The sequence below is a fragment of the Rhinolophus sinicus genome, linkage group LG11 (genome assembly GCF_036562045.2).
Source record: "Rhinolophus sinicus isolate RSC01 linkage group LG11, ASM3656204v1, whole genome shotgun sequence".
NCBI classification, from domain to species: Eukaryota; Metazoa; Chordata; class Mammalia; order Chiroptera; family Rhinolophidae; genus Rhinolophus; species Rhinolophus sinicus.
Window position 1 is genome coordinate 39,357,734 of NC_133760.1, and position 10,038 is coordinate 39,367,771.

The 10,038-nt window shown below is 46.6% G+C and overlaps 1 pseudogene; it reads right to left on the reverse strand.

The window, feature by feature from the left end:
• LOC141567650 (large ribosomal subunit protein uL11-like) overlaps positions 1–7,971 on the reverse strand; it is a 34,450-nt pseudogene extending 26,479 nt beyond the window's left edge.
• Between the last annotated feature and the right edge of the window lie 2,067 nt (positions 7,972–10,038).

Consider the following 10,038-nt stretch of genomic DNA (forward strand, 5'->3'; position numbering starts at 1 on the left):
AGTGATCATTACACTCCACTCTGCCTTAGTCACTTGGTCACCTCTCCCGTCAGTGCTAAGTTCTTTATGGCATTTTACAATGAGTTTGTTAACCTGAAACAAATGGGTTTGGATGCCAAGTTCTTATTACGTTTAAGACCGGTTTTGTTAATCAGAGAAGAGAGATCAAGATAGCCAGGGGCTCCAGGCCAGACATCCCAGTGTCCTCATTATTTCTCCTGCCATGAGCTAAAGAAATGATTTAATAAGGGAACATAGCCTGTGTTCTTAAATATGCATGGCGTTTTTCTTCTGGCTCTGGTGATTAGATGCTGCTTGCCTATGGGTACACAGTTTATCTCATTATAAGAGAACTGTGACCCCGAGTGCTTTCCCACAATGGAATAGGTGGCCTAGTATTAATAAAAGTTGATGAACAAATAATCTCCATAAGCAGAAAATTCTTCCATATATGTGATGTGCTCTGCCAAATTCTAGGTGTGCAATGGTGTTTGAGATGGGCTTTGGTTCCTCCCTCAAAGGGCCTTCTCAGTGAAAATAGACCAGACCAAAAACCAGGGAATTGTAACTATATCACAAAATGTACTATAATAAGAACAGAGTACAAAGGAACCCATCCAAGGTGCACCTGACCCTGACCCTGGGTAGTCAGAGAAGGATTCCCAGAGAATAGTTACCTAAATTGAGACCTAAACAGTGAATGGGAGTTAAGTGAATAAGATAGGAGAAAGAAAGGATTTCTCACTGAGAACAATGCTCCTTCCTAAACACAGTTTTCTGTGACCTCTTTCACATATGTGACCTTTATAAACACCAAGAAAAATAGCCCATTGTTATCAGTTATCTGCTGCTGCATAATAAGACATCCCAAATGTTTTGTGGCTTAAAATTATAACCATCCATGTGTTCATGGTTCTGCATTTTGGCTGGGCTCACATGGGAACTTCTGGCTTGCCTGGGCTCACTCATATGGCCATAATCAAAAAAAGGAAAATAAAAAGGAAATGATTATCTCAACTTTTAAACAATTTGTTCAGGGTCATATAACAGGTGAAATGAAAGTGGGTTCCAATTCTAGGTCTTCTGACTTTAAATACTGATGTTTTTCCAATACTAGAGAAGACCACAAAGTCAAGAGAAAGTGTATGAAATATTTTGAGACCCCAAGGGGTCCTCGGTGGCAGAAAAGACTTCAGCAACATTCAAGAAACAATGGACTCTTCTAAAAAAATAGAAAAGAAGAGAACACTTCCTAATTCATTAGATGAGACCGATATTATTGCCCTGAATCCAAAACTCGATGAAGACATGACAGAAAAAGAAAACTACAGACAATCTTTTTTATGAATATAGATGCAAAAATCCTCAACAAAATACTAGCAAAGTAAAGCTAACAGCGTATAAAAATAATTAGATACTATGACCAAGTGGGATATACCCCAGGAATATAATAAGATCAGTTCAAGATACAAAACCAGTCAATGTAATACACCATATCAACAGAACAAAAACAAAACCAGATAATCATCTCAGCAAATTCAAAAACAACATTTGACAAAATCCAACACCCTTTCATGACAAAAACACTCAACAAACCAGAAATACAATGGAGTTTCCTCAACCTGATAAAGGGCATCTAGGAAAAATCCACAGCTAACATCATACTTAGTGGTGAAAGACTGAAAGCTTTCCTCTTAGGATCAGAAACAAAACAAGAATGTCCACTCTTGCCACTTGTATTCAATGTTAACACTGGAGATACAACATTGTACCAGGGCAACAAGGCAAGGAAAAGAATTAAAGACATCCAGACTGGAAAGGAAGAAGTGAAACTATCTCTATTTGCAGATGACATGATTTTATATATAAAAAAAAAAAAAAACCCAGAGAAACTACTAAAAAACTCCAAGAGATACTAAACAAGTCAGCAAGTTGCAACATACAAGATCAATGTATAAAAAGTAGTTACATTTCTATACACTAGCAATGAACAATCCAAAAATGAAATTAAGAAAACAATACCACTTGTAATAGCATCAAAGAGAATAAAATACTTATGAATAAATTTACTGAAACTACAAAACATAGTTGAAATTAATAAGATCTAAATAAATAGAGAGAAACCCCTGGTTCATAAATCAGAAAACTTAATATTGTTCAGATGGCAATAGTCCCCAAACTGATCTACAGATTCAACACGATCCTCAACAAAAATCTCAGCTGGCTTCTTAGCAGTAATTAACAAGCTGATCCTACAATTCATAGGAAAATTCAAGGGACCCAGAATACGCAAAGCAACATTGAAGAGAAAAAAAAACTAGGATCAGAAGATCCAAGATGGCGGAGTAGATAAACGCTGTGCTTGCTTCATCCCTTGAACACATCAAACTCACAACTAAATTACAGAACAATCAACCTGGAGAACCATCTGAAATCTAGCTTAACAGAAGTTTTATGACTAATAATAGAAAGAAGCAGCCACATCAAGACTGGTAGGAGAGGTAGAGACACGAAATGGGCCGGCCCCAAACCTCTGTGTGGTGCATAAAAATTGGGAGGGGTATCTCAGCCACAGAAGTTCCCCACAGAGGAACAAGGGACCCCAGCCCCACACCAGCCTCCCCAGCCTGGAGTATGAGTGCTGGGAAAAGGAGCCCCCACAATATCTGGCTGTGAAAAACAGTGGGGATTCCGACCGTCCAGGTGGGATGGAAGGCTGTGGGAAACCCAGACACCCTCTTAAAGGGCCCGCGCAGGCACTCACCCTGGCCTCCAATGGAAGGACGGTAACTCTTGGGAGCGTCAGAGACATATGGGGAGAGACTGAGGTGTGTAACTCAGTCCCCATTTTCCCTGTGTGGGGTCCTCTTCCTGTGCAGCCGCAGCTGGCAGGCCGGCGCCATCTTTCCTGTGTTGAGCCCGCCCCTACAGGCCAAATCTGAATCTGATTGGCCTGATGAGCTCTGCTGCTCCACCCTGCTGTCTCACTGAGACCCTGCCTCACCCAATTTGCATACCACTGGAGGTTTTATCAGCAGCTGAACCTTATGGGAGGAGCTGGCAGGTGGTAGCAGGCTTTGGAGTGTCCTGGCTTTTTGTGGAGCTATCCCAACCCAGTACTGGTAGCAGATGTTCTCGGTTCACAGTGTGGCCTCTCTCACGCGCCTCCTGGTAAGCACAGGAAGCAAACAACCATTTATAGCTCCTACCTCGTAGCCCCCAGCCAGTCACAGGCAGTGGTTGACCTGGCCCTGCACCAGAGTTCCACCCAAGAGGCCCCACAACCAACATACTTGGAGGTTGGCTTCAGACCATAGCAGAGCACCACCCAATTAGCCCCACAATCAGCACAAACAAAGGGAAGACTCAACAGGAACCAGGGCCTGCTGGTGTAAATCCCACTCGGTGGGGTAAGTCTCCCCCATAGCAGCGCATAAGCTGTGGACATGGTCATACCCCACAGCCAGTCAGCCTGAGGGTCAATACCACCCCTGACATGCCAACAACAATCAAGACTCAACTATAACAGGAGGGCATATACAACCCATACAAGGGACACTCCTGGAGCACCTGGAGCAGGTGACCAGGGAGACTACACCACTGGGCCCCACAGGACACCTATTACTAAGGCCATCAGCAAGACTGGAAGACATAGCAGCCCTACCTAACATATAGAAATAAACACAGAGAGGCAGCCAAAATGAGGAAACAAAGAAATACATCCCAAATGAAAGAACAGCAGAAAACTCCAGAAAAAAAAATAAAAATAAACAAAATGAGGGCAAACAACAGATCAGATACAGAATTCAAAACAGTGATTAAAAGGATGCTCAAGGAACTCAGTGAGAACTTCAACCAAGAGACAGCAAGCATAAAATAGAACATAGAAACCATAAAAAAGAACCAGTCAGAAGAATACAATAACTGAAATAAGGAATGCACTAGAAGGAATCACCAGCACACTGGATGAAGCAGAGGATTGAATCAGTGATTTAGAAGACAAGGTAGCAGAAAACACCCCATATGAACAGCAAAAAGAAAAAAAATTCCCCAAAAATGAGTATAGTTTAAGAGTATAGTTTATGATTTTAAAAAGAAGAGGCAAAAAATAACAACAAATATTAATGCCACCAACAGCCTTTGTTTTCTCATTGTTCCTAGAAAGCCTTGTCTTTAGTAACCTTACTCTGTTTTTTTCTTCACCCAGGTGGAAAGAAAACCTTGGCACCAGAAGTCTTTTTTCTGCCTTCAGAGCAGCTAAACCCAGGCAGAGTGATGGTCTGGAATCTGAAAGGTTTGGGTTCTACTTCCAACTATACCATGAGCTCACCTCTTGACTTGAAGCAAGCCTTCTTCCTTCTCAAGCCCTGCATTTTTCCATGTGGAGAGAGAGGACATTGAGCTCGGTGGTCTCTGTGTTCTCACGCAGTTTGAGATTGTTGTTCCATTCTGAATCAATGGCATCTAAAGGCAGCTTTTGATCCAGCGACTCCCTGGTTTGTCAGCACCGCCTCGTGCAGCAGCCGAGGTCCTGTGTGGTGTGCAACAGCCTCTCTGGCCTCCAACATGCGGTCTCTGGAGACGGGACCAGCTCGAGGCCATGTGTTTTCAGGGAGGCTGCACCATATCCCCCATCGATATTCACGCTGATGTCACCCTCACGCTTGGGGAAATGCTCTCTCCGGTTTTGGGGATAGCCTGTGTCTACTAAATCAGTGGCTTGGACTATTGTGATCCTATTTTCTTCTTTAACAATTAAAAACATTGAGAAGAACTGTCACTTAAGTTATGTGAAGGGGTTTACTTTAATGTACAAAAGCAATGAGAGCTACCCCTGGGCCTGAAAGTGGGACAAGAAACAATGGCTCGGATTACGGCAGAACAGCTTCAGGTTGGAAGTGACTTTTGTGGCTCTGTCAAGCCCTTGCATGATTCAAGCATAACTTATTGTGACTGTGTACCTACACTGGCTTCTATTTCTCCCAACTGTGCTTAGACGGAGCACAGTAGAGCCTCCAGCCTTGGCTTTGACGTCATTGACTATACCCGTCTCCGAGGCCTGGGGCTTGTCTGAATGCCCTCATCACCCACTTGGAGCTTGCACACTTGCAGGGAGAAAAACGTTGAAGACCTGGCCGGCTCTGACTTTACTGATCTGTGACCTTGTGGCAAACACATGAACTTTCTGGGCCTCAGACACTCTTCCTCTATAAAATGGGGCTGATAACCCTGCCACAAAAACCTCATCAGATTGCTGATGAGACATTGCTCGCCCCTCCCCAACTCGTGTGTAATACCTGGAAGTATCTTGGCTATGTTTATCTGTACCTCATTCTCTGATGTCTTCCCGCTGTGACAAGTGCTGCTCCTTCATCCTTCCTTTTTCTTTTTTGCTTAAAAAAACTTTTACTCATTCTTCTAGACTTGGGTGAAGTGTTTTCGCCTTTAGGTGGTTTTTCTTGACATCCCAGGCTGGCTGGCTCTGTTCTGCTCTCTTCCAGCAGAGGCACATGTCCGCGTATTTATGTTTGTCACAGCACTTAGTGAACCCGAAATCGCTCTTCCCACCTTCAAGATGCCCACAGGCTTGTGGCAGATGCAGCGTGTCCTTTTATAATTGCCCTTTTCTGCAATGCCCCCCTGGGGTGGCTAACACTACCCTAGCCACTTAAGGGCTAATGTTGAGAGCGAAGGTACAGGGGTGCAGGGGGCAGCAGGCAGCAAAGGGACCCAGGGGCATGTATGGGTGCGGCACTGGCATTGTTTGCGACAGGGGAGGAGGCCAGGACCTGCCTCTCTGTCAGTGGACAGATCCTGCAAAGCCTCCTCAGGGTTGTACGAAGGCGATTAGACTCTACCCTGAGGACACGAGGGAGCAAGGGGTGTAAGCAAGGAAGAGACACGATTGGCCATACGTTTTAGAAGGATCCTGCTGGCTGCTCTATGGGGAATGTGCTGAAGGGGCAAGAATGGAGTCAAATGGTCCAGTGAGGGGCTTTTGGAGTCACCAAGAGAGGGCTGATGGTGTGGCCTTGTGGATGGAGAGAGGAAGGTGGCTTCTACTTCCTGTGGTAACAGGATAGCGAGGGCTGAATCCCAGCTCTGCCCCTCCCTGGCCACGGGCTTTAGGCACCAACTTCATAGCAGCATTGTCAGAATTAATGAGGGAATAAATGTTTCAGTAGTGCTATTCCAGACATGTTCTGGGTGTAAACTGGGGAGCACGAGAGGTGAGGGAGAGCCGATCTAGGATGACTCTTGGATTTTTGGTTTAAGGAAACGGATAGATAAGTCAGAAATGACTCAACAATGGGCATGTCAGGCCTTGCGTAAATGGGAGGGGATATTTGGGATCTGTGGGGGGACTACGTTCAGGCTCCCGCCAACTCTGAATCCTGGTCCTCAACCCCTAAGGGTAGGGCATGGTGGCTCCAACGTAGGCAGCCTAAAGGGGCAGAACCAAAGGGGAAAACACAGCAATCCAACTTTCTGAAAGGCTGGGCCCTTTCGTGCTCTGCGGCGCTGGGTAAGTCACCTTATCATGTGGGACCCAAGCTCATACATGCGTGAATGGGGGAGGCAACGGTGCCCAGGCCTGGTCTCCCACACACTGAGAGCCGGGAAGTACAGACGGTGATGTCGAAACACCTCTTCTTTCAAGGATCCAGTCATGTGCCACCTCCTCCATAGCACCTCTCCGGGTTCTCAAGCCAGAAGCAACCCCTCTCCACTCTGGGCTCCTAGAACCTCCACACTCTGAGCACTTACAGGACTGTGTCTGGTGTCTGCCTGCCTGACAGCCCCTGGCACAGGCTGGCACACACAGGCGCTCACTGCCACGTGTGCTGCTCTGTGTCCCCTCCCTGCAAGCAGCCAGCACAAGCCCAGGGCTAACCCACAACCTGCTGTCATGGTTCTAGCCAACATGGGGTCCTCCTGGTGAAAAGCCCAAGAGTGAAGCAGAACAAAGGAATGAAGGCACACGCAGCAACTGCACTCAGGGACCACAGATGGACACCACTAGTAAAGCACTTTTGAAATCATTTATTAAGTCCTTGGCATTATCAGGTGGAGGCAGGTGGCTGTACTTTTGCAGCGTAGTCTCACATACACAGGAGAGTGTCTGAAGACACTCTATGAGCCGATGGGAAAGGTTCTCAGAGGGCCAACTAGCCAGAGACCTGTATGTTCGGGGGGGGGGGGGCTGGGGAGATGCTCTCCCACCCTGCGGAGGGACAGAGTCACCAGAAACTGTCCCCTCCATCCTCCTGCTAAGGGGAGGCTGACTGTGGTGGAGCGGTGTCTGCCCCCAGGCTTCCCACAAGCTCTTCCTTTAAGGCTTTGCATTTCCCTGGGGCAGGCTGCAAGTGGAGGACAAGGGTCATGGGGATACAAAAGGCCCTCGCTTGTCCAAAGGAAGGGCTCCCTCTTCAGATGAGAGTGGTCCTCTCATCCAGCACCCCCCTCCCCACCCAAAGCCACTGAGGCAGCCCCGCAGGCCCCACACTGGCTCATCCAGACTCCTCTGACATCTTCAGAAACAGAAGGACACAGGGCTTCTCATCAGATGGGTTTGGAAGCTGGCACACATCCACTCCGCACCACTCCCACATACAGAATACTCGCGTGCAAACAGGCACACACATAGACGTCTGCATGGAGACACACACCACTCACTGATTTCCACCTATGCACGCAAATGCAAAACACAACAAGGTCATGCTCAAACACAATCACCCCAAGTGCACATGTATGCCCTCCACAGACAAAAAGCGGGGGCAGCAGGGACAAAGGAGACAGCAAGGTGGGGCACAGGACATGCTTTGCCACTTTCCTCCTCCACTTGTGAGATACCCTACGGCCTGCAAAGTTCAGATCAAATGCCATCTCCGCCATGAAGGCCTCCCCGATTTCCCACAGGAGCACTGGGTCCTCCCTCCAGTGCCCCTCCCCTGGCTCCCTCTCCTCCATCTGACCTTCGCCACATTCTGTCTCCTCCTAGCACAGCTCCCTTAAAAGACAGCTCGTGTGTAACGTACCCTTTGCACTTTATTTTGTTGCCCCTTCCTTTGGACTCCTGTCTAGAATGGTGACGTGCCGGCTGGAGTTGTAGCTACCATCTTGGGCCACGAGGTGAGGGCCACACCTTTGCGAGGGCAGAGGCACAAGCTGGAAGGACCTGGGTCTCCGAGGACTTTGTGGGGCAGAAATGTCATGTCAGCCCTGAACTGCCTGTTTCCAGATTTTCACGTGAGAGAAGTAAATTTTATTTTGTTCGAGCCAATTATTTTGGGTCTCTGTTACTTGCAGACAACCCGTTTTAACTGATACACTGGGAATTACTTCTGGCTCCTTCTCCACCTCTCCACGCATCCAATCACGAAACCCTTTTAATGCTACCTCCTTGATATGTCCCAGATCTGTAACCTTTCCTCTGTCGCTGTTACCTCTCCCTGAACTCCGCCCATCAGCATTTCTTGCCTGGATCACTGTGTCAGCCTTCTTTCTAGTCTCCCCACCTCTTAGGCTTGTCCGTTCCGACCCATCTTTCAGACCAGTGACTCAAATCAGCTTTTTTGTGAGGAAGTTAAATATATATATATAACCAAGCTCAATATAACAAATACCCACACCCAGAAGGGTGACAAGCGTTAATCGTGTCTGTAATTTTTTATGAAGCAAATACGACAAAGTTGTGTTGTTCCCTCTACAAGAGCAAACACCCTCTCCTGCCCCCCTGATCTGGTGCTGGACTGTATCCTTGGTGGGTTTTTTCAAACTTTTACATACCTTTATGAATCAATGTATGGTATGGTTTTGTATAGATTAAAATTTTATCTCAATGGTGTCGTATTATGCCTATACTTCTGCAACTTGCTGTTTTGTTTTTGAGGTCTACCCACGTTGATACCTGTAACTGAGTTCACTCATGTCAGGTATCTCTATAGAGTTCCACTGTGTGACTGTGATAGCACATCCATCCAGTTCCCTAATGATGGGCAACTAGGTTCTTCCTCTGTTTTGCTTTTATAAACAATGCTTCATGGACATCCCTATATATACGTGAAGTCGCTAGGTCTACACCTAAAGTATAATTGCTAGGTCTTGAGGATAATGGTTGGTATGGGTTGAAATGCATCCCCTAAAAAGATACATTTAAGTTCTAACCCCAGGTACCTGAGAATGTGACTTACTTGCAAGTAGGGTCTTTGCAGATGTGATCAAGTTCAGGTAAAGCCATTAAGGTGGGCTCTAATCCAATACAACCGGTGTCCTTATGAGAGAAGAGACAGACACACACACACAGGGAGAGAAAGCCATTAAAGATAGAGGCAGATGCGGGCTGCTGTGTGCTGCTGTGGGCTACCGTGTGCTGCCAGGAGCAGCAGGTGGCCAGCAGCCAGCGTGAGTGGCCAGCAGCCAGCGTGAATGGCCGGCAGCCAGCGAGAGCTGTCGTGAGCTGCTGTGACCAGCTGACCGACTGCCTCAGCCAGGGGGAGAGCAAGGCTCATAATACCAGTAGGGGCCAGGGAGCTGTGTCCTACCCAACTAGACTGAGAAACAATGGCTTGAACCTGAGTGGGGAGAAAGGCGGAAGAAGGGGGAAAAAAAAACCTGAGCTGCCATAGACTACCTACTCTTCAAACACAATCAAGGATGTGAAAATTTTAAAGGATTATGCTGCTTCAATCTTTCTGATAATTCTCATTTAATAAAAGATGAGGTACAATAAATCCATAACATAGTTTCCAATATTAAACAGCAGACAGGATTCTTTGGTTTAGATTTTTCCTTCCTTACTTCCTAGCTTCCCAGTTTTGAGGGACTTAAGGAAACTTTCCTCATTTTTCTTTTATCCTTTATTATAGGTATAACCTCACGCTGTTGCCTGCAATGCGTCTCAGCTTACAGACTACCCACTGGTTGGGTATAACGGCCTACAAAACAACATCTTCACCTGGATTTGTTCATCTACCGGGGACCCTTAGATAGACCTCTGGACAAGCCCTAGCTGCCGGTCTCTCTACGCCCCTCCTC